The sequence below is a fragment of the Symphalangus syndactylus genome, chromosome 2 (genome assembly GCF_028878055.3).
Source record: "Symphalangus syndactylus isolate Jambi chromosome 2, NHGRI_mSymSyn1-v2.1_pri, whole genome shotgun sequence".
Taxonomy (NCBI): Eukaryota; Metazoa; Chordata; class Mammalia; order Primates; family Hylobatidae; genus Symphalangus; species Symphalangus syndactylus.
This window is the reverse complement of record NC_072424.2, coordinates 145,033,703-145,049,921: the sequence shown is the minus strand read 5'-3', so window position 1 is coordinate 145,049,921 and position 16,219 is coordinate 145,033,703. Positions and strand designations below refer to the sequence as shown.

The 16,219-nt window shown below is 49.8% G+C and overlaps 1 pseudogene; it reads right to left on the bottom strand.

Annotated features, from left to right (window-relative positions):
• Nucleotides 1-8,644: 8,644 nt before the first annotated feature.
• On the bottom strand, nucleotides 8,645-9,405 carry LOC129463614 (developmental pluripotency-associated protein 4-like; annotated as a pseudogene).
• Between the last annotated feature and the right edge of the window lie 6,814 nt (nucleotides 9,406-16,219).

Sequence of the window (16,219 nt, the reverse complement as noted above, 5' to 3'; positions counted from 1 at the left end):
GGTGCTGGCTTACACACTCAGTGTCCTCAGAGACGGTTGTGTGCTGGTGGAGTAGGGTGCTGGCTTACACACTCAGTGGCGGAGCTGGGTTATTGTGCTCAAGGAACTTGCCACCTCGGGTTGGACGGTGTCTCCTGCAGCTGGCCGCCCCTGAAGAAAATGGGTATCCCAGACGCTTTCGTCCCCACCGTCTTCGGAGGGAGGCCAGCCACCAGATGCCCCGGGATTCTTTCAAGATGATGGGAGGAGCCGATGGAAGGCTTCCACCACTGATACTTCAAGCAGAGATAACTACCCCGCCCTCGGATCCAGGCAGCCCAAGGACATCTCGAAAACATGCCTGGAATTCACTTTAGCACGTCCACATCTAAGGAGATAATCAGCAAGTGCTTCCTCTCCCGAAGTCTGGAGCCACCTCGGAGCTGCCCACATGGGGAGAGCTCTGGATGGGGGGCTCTCGTCATAGCCTCGTCTATGTCACACTGGATGACGTCCTGTGCATGGGTGGTTTCAGGTCCTTAGCCTTCGGCATTTCTAAAATGAGAAGGCTGGATTGTTCTCGCCCAGATCCAAAGATATCATCTCTGGAATCTTGGAGCCCTGGTTTGAAGTCCCAGCTTGCATGTTACTTGGGGCAGATTATTTAACCCCTCTGTCCTTCAGTTTTCTTATCGGTGAGATAATCCTGTTAGGATTCGTTGAGATAATGTGAGCATCCCTAAGATAAGCTCCCCACCCTCCACTGTGTGTCGTCACCTAACATAGCTCTTGCCCCAAAGAAGAACTGACTGCAGAATAACCTCCTGGGATCTAACGTGGAAGTCAGATGCATAGGATTTGAAAACTCACAACCACCAGGACATGCTAAGCCTGCCTGGAAACTTTAGTGTTGTACAGTGGAAACCACAGAAGAGTCTGAAGGGTTTGAAGTTCGTGGGTGGGGAATTGGGCAGATCATGTTCCCTCTAAGAATAAACAACAACAGTTCTTCACTGTTTTTCCTGGGACTTGGGCAACTTCACAGTTCCAACTGAGGATGTGATGAAAACTGTATAACCTGCCCCAGAAAGAGGCACATACGCTTACACACATTGAATTCTGTATTCAAACCTGCAAGTTTCACGGACTTTAGGACACCCATTCCTGAATACTTACGGCTTTGGACGTTTCTCTTCAAATAAAAGGAGCCTCGGGAACAGTTGGCTATGCAGAGGCTTCCAGGGGAGCATGGCTGGGGCTCACTTGAAAGAGCTGCCACTCAGCAGACTGTCCCGAAGATGTGGGCTTAGCTGAGGGTGGTTTAGGGACCCAGGGAGGTTTTCCTGCCACCATCCATGGCTCTCTAGAGAGTCACAGATCCTGGTCTTCAGAAGCCCCTGTCAACAGAACAAGTATGGATGGTATCCCCAGGGGATACCAATCACCAACGGCAGCCATCACCAACTGAGTACCTCCTGCTGGAGACAGTACCTCTGTCCAAGTTGAGCCCGGATGCAGGTTCAAGACCACCTGAGTCCAACGCTATTGACCACTGTGGCTTCAATAACAGGGATGTTTAAACATTGTTCCAAAATCGTTCTGCCACACGATGCAAAAACCTCCCCGTCCCTACTGCTGGGGGTCCCAGGTCTATTTCTCTGAAGTGAAATGGAGCTCAGTGTCCTTGCTTTTTTGCCATGGGTTCTCAGCTTTCAGTCATTTTGCTTTTCTCTACACGTCTGGTGCCAAAATCTGTGTCAGTCAAGTTCAGCGAGAGAAACAGAGCCAGTAGGAAGCACACACTGACTCAGCACAGAGAGCTGGCCTGGGCAATAAGGGGTGAGGTGAGTCCAGCATCTTAGGGCAGACACCAGGCTGAGCAGGCTGGAGCGGCCATCCACCAGGGACCTTTCCTCACCTGAGAGGCCCCTGGTCTCCCCAGAAGGCCTTTTGACTGAACCAGGCCCACCCAGGTTATCTGTCATAATTTTTTCACTTCAAGTCAACTGATTACGGACTGTAATCACATTGGCTTCCTTCACAGCAACATCTGTTGTTTGATAGAGTGAATTAATGGGGATGGTAGCCTTACCAGGTTGACACAGAAAACTAACCATCACAGTCCTCCCCTTGTCAACCTGGCACTCATGCACACCTCTTTAAACCATACTTAATTTCCATATAAAGACAACAAGAAGTCGTACCTCTGCACCCAGTGGTACAATTTCATACAACCAACAATACGCTAGCTCCTTCCCTAGAAGAAGACACTAAGTTCTTGGTTGATGTTCACTCTTTTTTTGACATCTTGTAACTTAAATACTGTCAAGTAAAGTTTATTATTATTAATTCATCTTATGTGACATTATAAAAAAAGACAGAAAGGAAGAAAACAAAAATATTGCGTTAATGTTCACACTTTTTTTGACATCTTGTAACTTAAATACTGTCAAGTAAAGTTTATTATTATTAACTCATCTTATGTGACATTATAAAAAAAGACGGAAAGGAAGAAAACAAAAATATTGTGTTAACATACATGCAAACGTATTAATAACAAGATAAGGGAGAAATACACAGACTCCTTTTTTCCTTTAGCTGTAACTGGTCCCAAGGTCGTAGCTGGTATTTGTAACAGCCGTCGTCCTTTACCCAGGCTGTATTTCCTGTACCCTTACTAAGCGCCTCAGTTGGTCACGATTCTTTACTAGTTCGTTCTCGAAGGGTCTAGGCCATCAAGTAGCCCTGTCTGAATTGGGTTGCTATAGTTTTCCATTAACTTAAGCTCAGGACATGGTAGTACTATGAGACGCCCTAAGGAATTTTCTGTATTTCAGACACACTCTTCCTTCCCTCCATTGTGGAGTAGCAGCTCAATTTCTCCTAGTATTCAGGACTGTCACCCAACTAGTAGAGCCCCTTCTTAGCTTGTTGATTGAGAAGCATCAGGAGCCAAGAGTAGCCAGGCAGTCTTAATTTCCAGTTCAATGGAATCATTGTTGTGTCTCCTGGTGGGAGCCCTCCTCCTGCTGGAATGAGAACTTCCGGTCTGGCAGAGTCTAAGGTCAGAGCTGAGAAGCACACATTTGCCTGTGAGTCACTAGGGGTGACAGTGAGCGGAGTCACTCCTACTCCACTCTCCTGGTGTGAAGCAGGAAAGTCCCCCCACTGCCGTTTCTCTTGCTGTGGATGACGATAAGCACATTTGAACTTTATTTTTTCTTAAGGCAGAAAGAGTTAGGGTTCACTAAAAATGATGGACATGTGGACACCGTCAAACCCAAGAAGGCAACAGAAAGAGCTAGGGTTCACTAAAAATAATGGACATGTGGACACCCTCAAACCCAAGACAGAAAGAGTTAGGGTTCACTAAAAATAATGGACATGTGGACACCCTCAAACCCAAGAAGGCAACAGGAGCCCTTTGGGTACCTGCCCTTCCCTGCATCTAACTGTGAGGTGGCTCTCCCGGGTCTCCCAGGCACACGTGCATATGGTGCTTGGATCTATTCAGTTACACGCTTGTGTCCCAAGTGGATAATTTGCATTTTACCCACTTAATCATAATCTTTCATTCACATAATCGCCAACTCATTCATTCACACATTCATTTATTTAACAAATATTAATTAAACCAAACAACATGCCAAGCACTGTTTTAGTTACAGGAGACATCCCTCTGAGCAAGGCACAGAAATAACTCTGCCCTCATAGAGCTCATCATTGGGTCCATTTTAGAGAACATGGTGGGCCAAGTAGCCCCAGGTTTCCGACCCCAGGATCTACAGGGAAAGGAAGAGAGGCCTTCATTCTCGCCTCCACTTTTACTTGAAAGAAAATGCAGCCAGCAAGAAAGGGCAAACTCCAGCATGGTGGCGATACCATCTTTTTGGAGCTGTATGTTAGCCTCGTTTCAGACAGGAACTTTAGATCTGATATACAAGCTTACCAAAACTTATCTCAGCCCCTTAAGAAGCACAACAATCTGTTTTTACTTGAAGTAAAGGAAATAAATTAACAGAATAAAAGAGAGAAACCATATGATCTTATCACAGATGAAGAAAAAGCATTTGGCAAACTTCCTAATAAAAATGTTTGGCAAACTTAGAGGAAAACTTCCTCAAGGTGATAAAGAGAATCCATAAAAGATCTACCATGAGCCAGGCCCAGTGGTGCCCGCCTGTAATCACAGCTACTTGGGAGGCTGAGGCTGGAGGATTGCTCGAGCCCAGGAGTTTGAGACCAGCTTGGGCAACATAGCAAGACCCCATCTTTAATAATAATAATAATAATATTTTAAAAATCTACAATAAACATTCTACTTAATTGTGAAATAACAATCGTTTTCTCCTGAGACTGGGAACAAGGCTGTTCTCATCACTTCTATTTAACATTATTTAACTTCTATTTAACATTAACTTCTGTGGCCTGGAAACCACAATCTCCCAGTCAAGGAAAGACCTCTCTGGTGCAGTGCTGGGCCTGACAGGTCAGTCGGCTCACTCCGTCTCTCATGTCATATGGTCATTGTCCTAATTTTTATATGGTGCAAATTCATTGTAGAAAAGAAGTTTAAATGCACAAAAGCACAAGAAGAAAACTACAGGTGCCCATGACCCCAGAGACAGCTCCCACCATCATTGCAGGTATTCCCGGCTGTTTCACTCCACCCAAATTGTGACTGCCGTGTACATACTATGTCCATGCTTTTCCACTCAACATATACTGAAAAAACTTCTCCACACGATTCGATGCATGATGTTCCGTCATAGGAAGACACTATAATTTATTAAGCTAAATCTGTGCTGATGAAAATGTGTGTGCAGCTTCTGTAAAATTGTGTTTGCGTGTGCACGCACGCGTTTCTCTGGCAAGAGGAGGCAGAGGCCCCGTTGTGTTGCTTTGTTTGCGATTCCTCTCACAAGTGCATGCTTTTCACACACTTTAAAGCACCTCTTAAGGAATGAGACACTGATTTCTTCCCTTTGTGTGCCATCCCATGGTGCTAGCACATGCTGGGCGGGAGTGCTCTTCAGGGTGCCCTGGGAGGAATGGGCCGGTGAGCTCTGAGAGCCTTCACAGCACAAGCGTTGGGTGGGAGAGCCCTCGGCAGAGGCGCCAGCAGGACCCGGCTGCCAAATGTGAGAGGCAGCCCAGTGCTGGGCACACGTGGGCGCTTGTCAGGCAGCAATGCAGCCTCCGGGTTGGTGATTCCCTTGAGCAGGAAAATGCATTTCGAAAAATCTATCCAACAATTATACTTTTCTATCTAGAAACATAAGCAACTCTTGTTTTAACAGTAGAAGCTAGAGTGCGTACATCTCAACAAATCTTCCATGCTGGTGAGGTAAGAGAAGAGGTTGGCCCACCGGACCAAAAGGGCTGTCATGCCGGGAAGGAAGAGGCTGATAATGAGAAGCATCGCCGAGGACCTGTTCCTGGGAAACCTCTCCTGGTCATGACCCACACCCGTTGGAAGAAGAAGATAAGGTATGTCTGCTAGCCAATCAGAGGCGGCGTTCTCTTTCGCTTGCTCGGTAAATATTTATGGGATGTTTATCTCCTTCTCAGCACGGGTCTGGGTTCTGGATACACAGATGAACCCTGCCTGGTCCTTATTCTGGAGGAATGTCTAGTCCCATACGGAAGATGAGCACACAAGCCTACACTGACGACAAATGTTCTAGAGCCCAGAAGAAGGGGCAGTTCATGCAGCCCCCGGAGAGAATGATAGACACATGGACGCGGGAAAAATGAAAACAAGCCAGCCTGGCAAATGAAGGGGGTGGCAGGCAGGGCCAGGAGGGCCCAGAGCTCCAGGAGCATGGAGTGGAGGGTGAGAGGCGAGGAGGCGAGATGGAGCCCGGGTGACTTTCAGCTCCTCCCACCGCAGGGTTTGTTTTGGGGCCAGCTCACAGCACAACCTGTGGAGGATGGACTACTGGGGGAGCCTGGTGGGGTGCACTGGGAGAGGGAGGACGCAGCCCACATAAGGCCCTGACACTTGGGGACGTGGGGCTGCGTGGAGACGCAGGGTGGCTCTCATCCTGGACCGGGCACCTGCTTGACTAGGGGCTCTGGACAGACTCTGCAGCCCGCCGGGGGTCCGCACTGGGACTGATGATGAAAGCTCAACTTTAGCGTTAGCAGTCCCAGGCTGAAGCTTGGGAAGGAAGCTCCGTCTGAGCGGGCTCGGTCCCAGTCGCCTAGCGTGCAGCGTGCCTGGCGTGCGGTGTGTGCCGGTGGCAGCAGGTGCAGTGTCGGGAATGCTGCAGGATGGAAGGGTCTCCACCGCTGTCCCCTCCAGTGGCCGGGCTTGGGAGAGGGTGCAGTGGCCATGCTCAGAGCCACCCTGGGTCTCTGCTGCAGTCCCCACTGTCCCAGCAGCTCATCTTCACTCAGCCCAGGCCAGGCGGCGCCCTGGCCCTGCAACCCCACGGTGGGCCCGTGGGCCATGCCCCTCGCACTCCGTCAGCCTCTCTGAATGGGGGTCACGAAGCAGCCACATCACACAAAGGCCACTAGTCCTCTGGCCATGCGGGCAGCAGAACTGGGTGCGCTGGGCTGGGCCGCAGCGTCAGATTCCAGCCCAGGAGGCAGAGGGCAAGGCCCAGGCAGGCGCTGGCACCAGACCAGGAGTGGGGCACCCTCGGAGCACGGTCGGCAGTGTCCATTCCCTGGAGTCGGGGTGCACGTGGCAGTCAGGAAGGAGCAGCCTCCCCACCTGCTTCCCGGGAGGCCGTGGCCTAATTCTTATTTCCAGCCACCTCGCTTGGTGCTTGGCACACCTGGGACCAGCTCCACTTCCACTCAAGGGAGATTTCTGGCTCAGCTTCAGGAGAGGGATTCCAGAGAACTGTAGAAGATGCCGTGAGAGGGAAGCAAGGCGCGGGCTGTGGAGTCAGTCTGGGTTCCGCCCTGATCTCATGCGAGGAGGAGCTGAGTTTGCCCTGGCAGTCATCTGGTTTCTCAGATTCTTAGTGTTGTTGTTGTTTTTCTTTTTTATAAGAAAAAAATGTCTATTATTTATTACACTGAACAATTCTGACCACCAACAACCAATGGGGGGCGGGAGAGAAGAACATCTTGGTCTCAGCAAACTTTCCTCCCTTGCTTTGACATTTTTGAGGATTCTTCCCCAAACCTATTACACCTATATTATGATGGTTACAAATTTTCCAATTCTGCCACTCCTTCCAGTGCATTATTTTTAGTATCTCCATTAAAGGGGCAAAAAAAAAAAAAAAAAAAAAAAAATCCACTACTTGTAATAACAAAACAATGTTGGAAACTGTCATTAAATCAGGATAAGTGAAAAACAGATCTGTTCCCAGACTTGCAGGACTATAAATTTAGGAAGTACACGAAAAATTAAAAATTAATTACACAATAGGATACATTAAATATGCACAGCTTTTTGTATGTCAATCATACTTGTAAGTAGTTTTAAAAACAAATGATCCAACCCACACCACCAACAATAAAGAACAAACGAATGAGTCATACAAAAGAAAAATCACACGTTTCGGTTTACTCCTACTTTTGAATTAAGAACACTAACAATAAAATTTGCGTGCAATGAATATGGTTGCCTAAATACAACAGATGAATTATTTTACATACACATCTTATGTTTATTTATGGAGAATTGGTTAATAAACACATTTTAAGTTCAATATATTATGTATTTATGAATGGGAAGCAACCTTAAACATTCTAAACACCAGAAATATACAAAACAATTATAAGTGAAATAATACAGACAAAGTCCCTTGTGTTTTGACCCTGGAGTCAAGCCATAGAAATCGCAGGTTTTTAAGAGAACTTTGAAAAATAATGTTTTGAATATTAAAAATCATGTGTTTGGGGGAGGGAGAGAATTAACGGCCTTTCTTTGCCTTAAAATACTTCACGTTTTATGAAATTGCAATTGGAATGAAGCAGGTCCTAAAGTAGTCAGTGTTCAGAGGAAGAGAAAATTGAGCACAAGAGCCAACTGCTGTTTTACCCAAGTCCTTCACAACGCTCAGCTGAAAAACTCACTTAAAGGAGCTGTCAAAGGTCAGGCGCAGGGGCTCATGCCCATAATCCCAGCATTTTGGGAGGCTGAAGAGGGTGGATCACTTGAGTCCAGGAGTCTGAGACCAGCCTGGCCAACATGGTGAAACCCCATCTCTACTAAAAATACAAAAAATTAGCTGGGTGTGGTGGCAGGTGCCTGTAATCCCAGCTACTCAGGAGGCTGAGGCAGGAGAATAATTTGAACCCAGGAGGCAGAGATTGCACTGAACTGAGATTGTACTACTGCACTCCAGCCTGGGCAACAGAGTGAGACACTGTCTCAAAAAACAACAAAAAAGAGCTGCTGCTGAAGTCATGTCTATTTTAGAAAAGTAGTATGAATGAGTTTTTCTACATATTAACTACAATTGATGGTAATTTGTGAAATGTTTTTCTGTTTTTAAATGTAAGAGTCTCTATCTCCACTCACAAAGCAACAGGCAGTGCTAGGGGTCTTAGGCTAACATCTGCCACCCCACCAGTCTGCATGACCCATAAACAGGTGTGCAGAGGACCAGAGTTCACCTGTCAGCAGCACCACGGAATCCAACTCTCCAGCTTTTCTGCCATTAATTACCATAGATGTGGCCTTTTTCCTGATATTCTATTCCCATTGGAGGCTTTTTATTAAGACCTTGTTCCTGTGAACACATTTGGGGCACAACATATTGTCTTCAAGGTGCGGGGGTGGAAAATTGGAGGCAGGAAGCAAGAAGAGTGCACTCATTCTCCCTTCTTGCTTTTCTGGAACCCAGGCTTGGCCAGCATGAAACTGCAGGTGAACCCAATCATCTGTGTCTGCAGGGAGACTCTTCCCATGGACCACACACCACCTGACACCAGAGGCCTCTTCTGGAGATTCCACTGCCTCTGGCGTCCTCGCCCTGGCCGAAATCCTCGCCCAGGAGGCCAGCAAAGCCTCTGGGGCAGAAGTTGTCACCACAACTGTATTAACTCCCTCGAGGAGAGCAGTGGAATCCTCCAGGGCAGGCGGCCGCCCCGCAGGGGAAGAGCCGCTTCAGGAGGGTGTGTCTCAGAACCTTGCAGGGATGTTCCCCTTTGTCCACCTTTAATTTTTCTTGCAATGATTTCCGGATTTTGGCCTCTTTTGCTGTGCTAGGAAAATCCTTTTGATTTGGGTAGGCACACAGGCGCTTATATGCATCCAATTTCTTTGGAGCTCAGCTTCAATTGTTGGCACCAGGCCCGCAGAATGTCCTGGTGAATCAGAGTAACAGGTGGCAGTTTAGAGGGTAATGGAGGGATTGGTATCTTCTTCTGAGGTCTGGGGTTATCGGTGTGCTCTGCCTTCTCCTTAGGGCAGAGCACTTTCTTGCCTTTGACAGACATTTTTTCTTTGGTTTCCTTTGCTGATGTTCCTGGCAAAGCAATTGTATTTAGTTGGTTAGAAGCCTGCTGATCCTCTTCCCTCCACTTCTCTGTGGAGGTCCATTCCTTGCCTTTTGCCTTCTCCCTTTCTTCGTGGTTTAATCTCAGAAGAGCTGCATAGCAGTGTTTGCCTCGCTCAGTGTGAAGCTGCAAGGGAGTGTACACCTGCCCCAGGCCGCATCTGGAGCACTGTGGGTGCTGGCCGCTATCACCCTCCATTTCCTCTCTTTTGCTGAATAAGAAGTGGCTTCACCTGGAGACCATGGCGTCCCCCTGACAAGTCCACTTTGCTGTCATCTTTTGTTGGACATGTAAGTGATATCCACACATTTGTACTTTTTAGGCGTTGCAAAAGCTTTAAAAGGTCATTTTCCTTGGGAGGAATATCCTGGGGAAGGTTTTTTTTTTTTTTTCTTCCTTTTTGTCATCAATAAGCTCTTCTAGAAATGCCTGTTCTTTGGCTGGAAAAGGTTAAGATTCAGGTCATTCTACAAAACCCACCAAGCAGCTGTGTGAAATACGAAATAGATCTTGAAATCACAGACCTTACTGAAGGGGGTAAGGAGTAGAAGGCTGAAAGAAGGACTGTTCGTTCACTTTCAAGCATGTATCTTCCACTGCTGTGAGACGCCGTTGCCCAAGTGTAAGTGGTGACCGGCACACACGACAGCCACCGGCTTCTGTTCTCTGGAGCCAACAAAGGCCCATTCTGGGTGTTGCCGTATTCCAGGACTCCGGCCGGCAGGGCAGCTTCCAGTGACACCTGTTTTCCTGTGATTCTAACAGCACATTCAGTGCAAGGCACTTTATTATGAGTGGAATCTTTCAGGCAAGGATAATGTGTTTCCAGAGTGTCTTAGGGACTAGAAATGGAGTTAAGGAATATGAGTAATATCCAGGAGAAAGACTGAGGAGAGAAAAGCAAACAAAAACATATAAGAAAGCAGACATAAAGCCAGGTGGGGGTGCAGGCCTCTCTAGCTGGGGAAGAAGCTCGCTTTGTCCATGCGGCTGATGGAGAGGGGGTGGTCTCAGGGTCGCAGGGTCTCTTGAGCGGCTGGAGCTGGACAAATAGAGGGAGCAGAGGTCAGCGGGGGAGGTCAGTGGCAGAGGTCAGCGGTAGAGGTCAGCGGGGGAGGTCAGCAGCTGAGGTCAGCGGCAGAGGTCAGCGGCAGAGGTCAGTGGGAGAGATCAGTGGCAGAGGTCAGTGGGGGTGGTCAGCGGGGGAGGTCAGCGGCAGAGGTCAGTGGCAGAAGTCAGCAGCAGAGGTCAGCGGGGGAGATCAGTGGCAGAGGTCAGTGGGGGAGGTCAGCGGGGTGGGTCAGCAGCAGAGGTCAGTGGCAGAGGTCAGTGGCAGAGGGCAGCGGCAGAGGTCAGCAGCAGAGGTCAGTGGGGGAGGTCCGTGGCAGAGGTCAGTGGGAGAGGTCAGCAGTGGAGGTCAGTGGCAGAGATCAGTGGCGGAGGTCAGCAGGGGAGGTCAGAGGGGGAGGTCAATGGGGGAGGTCAGCGGCAGAGGTCAGTGGTGGAGGTCAGCGGCAGAGGTCGGGGGAGGTCTGTGGTGGAGGTCAGCAGGGGAGGTCAGTGGCGGAGGTCAGAGGGGGATGTCAGCAGCAGAGGTCGGGGGAAGGTCAGCTGGGGAGGTCAGCGGGGGAGGTCAGTGGTGGAGGTCAGCAGCAGAGGTCAGTGGCAGAGGTCAGCGGGGGAGGTCGGTGGGGGAAGTCCTGGGGTTTTCAAAGTGCTTTGCGATGACCTCTTTGGAACTGGAGACAGAGGAAGGAAGGGGTGGCCAAGGATGGGCTGGGGGCCACGCTCATTCCATCCTCCTTTTGACCCTCCTCGCTCTGTTGCAGCCCTGGGAAAGTCGTGGAAGCTCTCTGGGCTCCACTTTGCTCATCTGCGAAATGGAGACACATACTATTTGCTAGTTTGGTGAGGGTGTGTATCTGACAGAGGACCCTGGAGATGTCCTGGGACCAGGATGTCACTTCCTCGCCCCAAACCGGGAGGATCTTGGTCCTGCCCGTTCTGTGGGGTCCAGGGGTGGCAGGTGTCTGGGTGAGGATTTGTAGATCAGCACCCACAGCATCACACTGAAGGGGGCTTGGCTGTTGCTGAGTCTGAGCAGGGAGATTTTCTGAGTTTTATTCCTGCAGTGGCCCCTTGTGCACTGCTGAGGAGTCAGGTGTCCCATCCTAACATCTAAAGGACACTTACAAGCTCAGGCCCCAGGAGAGGTGCCTGCAATCTTTGTGCAGCTGCACCCTGAGTGCTGGGGCTCCACCCAGACCACAGTGAGCTCTTGGGCACCCTGGTCACGCCTTTGGCATCGACTCTGTGCAGTCATGTGGGACCCAGAGCTGTAGCTGTGCCGCAGAGTGGAGGCAGGAGAGGAGGCAGCCTTCACATTCCACGGTGGACTGGGGAGTGCCTTTGAAAATGCTGTCATTAAACCCAGTCGCCAAGGGGCATCTTGAGTTCAGGGCACCCTCCCGGGGCACGGAGAGGTCTGGCTCTGTTGTGGCTGATGGGAATGGCTGAGTCTGGACTTAAATAGCCCTTTACCCCCCAGGGTAATGGCACGTTACTGTCAGGAAGTTGCACAATGTAAAATCTCAGTCCAAGTACACAGTTGAGTTCAAAAAGATTGAAAACAGAAGGCTGAATGCCAGCCTCTCGGGGATGAATTTAGGCCATTGTTTAGAATAAAATGTTTGGTCAGAAAACCCACACTTGTCCAAACTCTGAGAGACGGGGTGGGGAATCCACTGAGGGAACTCAGGGACAGGAGTGTCCAAGGACTTCAGGGCACTTTGTGAATCAATACTTACTTCATATTCCTTTTGCAAAAATGTCCTATTTTACAGCAAGAGGATCCAACACGGGTGCTGGATTTGGGTCAAAGGCTCTGGGTGGGAGGTCTCTTGTGCTTACACATACATTTCCAACTCAGTTCTCTGTAAAACTGAAGTTTCTGCCAAGGAAAATGTCCCTTGAACCACCAATGCCTATGGACGGTTTTCACGCTGGAGCTCCCCTAACCAGCTGACCTCTTAAGAGAGGGCTGTTAGAACAGGTGACACAGGAAACTCAGGCGAGGGTGTGGAGAGACAGGAACCCAGGCGAGAGGTGGAGAGACAGGAACTCAGGACAGAGATAGAAAGCCAGGAGCTCAGGAGAGAGATAGAGAGCCAGGAGCTCAGGTGAGAAGTGGTAGAGACTGTTCCCTACAGTGGCTATGGGAATAAAGACAAGTTAATGCATGTAAATTGTTAAGATGCAGAAATGATAAAACTTGACCACTGATCGGGTTGGATGGTAAGGTGAGTTACGGGTGTCCTCTGCTTCTAGCAACAAAACGGTTCAGGACAACACACCTGGCACAGGCGGGACGTACTTGGGGTCATGGATGATGACGGGTTCAGTTTTGACCGGGTGGAGTTTGCAGCATCATGGACTGCTTGACAGGATGGTTGGGTAGCAAGTGTGCGTGTGAGGGTGAAGCTTCTTGCAGGGATGGGGCCGAGTGTTACTGACTTGAGACTCAGCAGCACTTAGAAGGAAGTTCAAGAGGGGCGAGAGGAGACCAGGCAGGGAGGAAGCAGGAAGCAGGGATAGAAGTTAGCCCTGGACCCACTCCCAGAGTGAGGCACGGGAAGAGGCGGGTGCTCTTGGAGGAAACGGATACAGTGGGGACAGTGGGCCAGTGAGGTCAGGGGGACAGCAAGCCACAGAGGGGGAGGTTGGGGGAGTCCACCTGCTGACACGGCAGCCCCAGAGCTGCCCGCAGAGCTGCGGCATCCAGGCCGCCATGGCCGGCTTCATCTGGCTGCAGCGAGTCCGCTGGTGTGTTCCGTGAGCTGAGCCTGTGCGGCTAGAGGACTCACTGAATTAGTTTAGAAAAGCTGATGAAGAAAAGCTGTGAATGCAAATTATCCATTGATTAAATATAGTTCACTGGGTAACAGAGCCCGTGGGGTGAGGAGGGGGTCAAATAACCAAGTGCCCCCTGGGAGAGGTGGCAATCTTGGGCACAGAGGGCCGGGCTTGGTGCAGGTGCCAGCTCTGCTTCTGGCTGCTGCACAAGGAGCAGTGTTAGTCAGCGTGGGCACAAGGCACAGCAGCCAACTCCAACTAGCTCAAGAAGGGAAGACTTTAGTGGCTCGTGCAACTGAATGCCAGGAGGAGAATTGTGGTTGCAGGCACATCGTGTCCGTGTGTTAGGGGTGGAAGGTGTCCGCGTTACTGGCAGCGAATCCGCACGGGTCCGCAGCAACCTCAATTCTTGCCTCCTTAGAAGGAATAATTTGAAGGAGGGGCATAAGGCAGAAAAAGACCGAGGCAAGTTTCAGAGCAGGAGTGGAAGTTTATTACAAAGCCTTAGAGCAGGAAAGAAAGTATATTTGGAAGAGATCCAAGCGGGTACCGTGAAGGTCAAGGGCAGTGTTTAACCTTGATCCCTAGGACTTTATTTTTTTATTTTTATTATTATTTTTTTTGAGACGGAGTCTCGCTCTGTCGCCCAGGCTGGAGTGCAGTGGCGCAATCTCGGCTCACTGCAAGCTCCGCCTCCCGGGTTCACGCCATTCTCCTGCCTCAGCCTCTCCGAGTAGCTGGGACTACAGGCGCCCGCCACCACGCCCGGCTAATTTTTTTGTATTTTTAGTAGAGACGGGGTTTCACCGTGGTCTCGATCTCCTGACCTCGTGATCTGCCCACCTCGGCCTCCCGAAGTGCTGGGATTACAAGTGTGAGCCACCGCGCCCGGCCGATCCCTAGGGCTTTATACGCTGGTCCACCTCCGGCGTTCTGCGCCCTTTCCCGTGACTCTTCCCTGAGGGTGGGCTGCCCGCCTGCGCTGAACCCTCCTCACACTCAGGAAGTGAGCGTGCGCAGTGGACCAGGAAGTGGGACGCATGCCCATCCGAGGCCTTCTTCGCTTTTCCGGTGAGTGTCCCGGGAAGGTCAGACTCTGCCATGTTGTCTCTTCGTGCCCACCCAGGCTCACTTGCCCAGTACCTGCGATTTTCTTGGAAGCCCTTTTTATCTGTTTGGGAAGTTGCTTCTTCCCGGTGCCTGCATTCAATTGACACTTTAGTGTGACAGCTGCAGACCTTCAGGAAATTGTCTCTCCCTAGCTTCAGTTGCCATTTATCTTTTTTTTTGTTTGTTTTTTTGAGATGGAGTCTCGCTCTGTCACCCAGGCTGGAGTGCAGTGGCGCAATCTCGGCTCACTGCAAGCTCCGCCTCCCGGGTTCACGCCATTCTCCTGCCTCAGCCTCCCGAGTAGCTGGGACTACAAGCGTCCGCCACCACGCCCGGCTAATTTTTTGTATTTTTAGTAGAGACGGGGTTTCACCGTGTTAGCCAGGATGGTCTCGATCTCCTGACCTCGTGATGTGCCCGCCTCGGCCTCCCAAAGTGCTGGGATTGCAGGCGTGAGCCACCACGCCCAGCCGGTAACGGTGAACCATCATCCTACAGTCGCCTGACATTCCTGGCAGGTGGGGGAGAGCCCTCTCCTGCCCTGCTCATGTCTGATCCCTATAACATGTGGGCTCAGACAAGGAGATCACAGGGTCTGTCTCTCGCCATCTTATTGCCTCTGCACTGACTTTGCTCTCAGCAGCCTTGCTCCGCGTTCGGGAGAGACCACCACCCAGGGCACAGCCTTGCAGGGCCCCACGCTCTTCACACCAGAAAGAAGAGGAAACTCTGTCCAAACGAGTCTTACTTGGATCTTGCTTGCGATATCCACAGTGGAGGAAGTGGAGCCACAAACCTGTGTGGTGAAGGCTCCGCATAGCATTGTAGGGGCTCCGCGAAAGGAATGATGAACAGGCACACTTTAGACACCGAATCTAAGGTCCCTCAACCTCAATTCCCCAATCCGCAAAACACACAGGGTATTAATACTGTCAGACTAAGTGTGTATTAATTGAGATGCTGCATGCACAGTTCTCTCCTGGTGGCCTGCACAAAATAGGCCTTCAACAAATAACAGATTTTTTAAAAGACTATTTTTTTTTTTTTTTTTGACATGGAGTCTTGCTCTGTCACACAGGTTGGAGTGTAGTGGCATGATCTCGGCTCACTGCAACCTCTACTTCCCAGGTTCAAGCAATTGTCCTGTCTCAGCCTCCTGGGTAGCTGGAATTACAGGCACGTGCCACCACACCTGGCTAATTTTTGTATTTTTAGTAGAGACGAGGTTTCACCATGTTGGCCAGGCTGGTCTCGAACGCCTGACCTCAGGTCATCCACCCTCCTCAGCCTCCCAAAATGCTGGGATTACAGGCGTGAGCCACTGCGCCCGGCCAAGACTTTTTTTTTTTTTTTTAAGGAAAGGTTTTAGGTTCACAGCAAAATTGAGCAGAAGGTGCAAATAATTCCCATCCACCTCCTGCCCTCACACAGGCACAGCCTCCCCGGCTACCCACATTCCCAACCAGAGGGTTACGTTTGTTACAGTCAATGAGCCTCCATTGACACGTCATTCTCACCCAAGTCCCTAGTTTACATTAGGGCTCATTCTTGGTGTTTGTACATTCTATGGGTTTGGATGAGTAGATAATGGCAGGTATCTATCTTTTTAGTATTATACAGGGTATTTTCACCACCCTAAAAATTGTCTGTGCTTTGCCGATTCATTCCTTCCCCTGAAAGCCCTGGAAACCACTTTTGACTGTCTTCATAGTTTTGCATTTTCCAGAATGTCACAGTTGGAATCACGCAGTTTGTAGTCTTTTGGGATTGGCTTATTTCCCTTAGGAATATGCATGTAAGTTTCCTT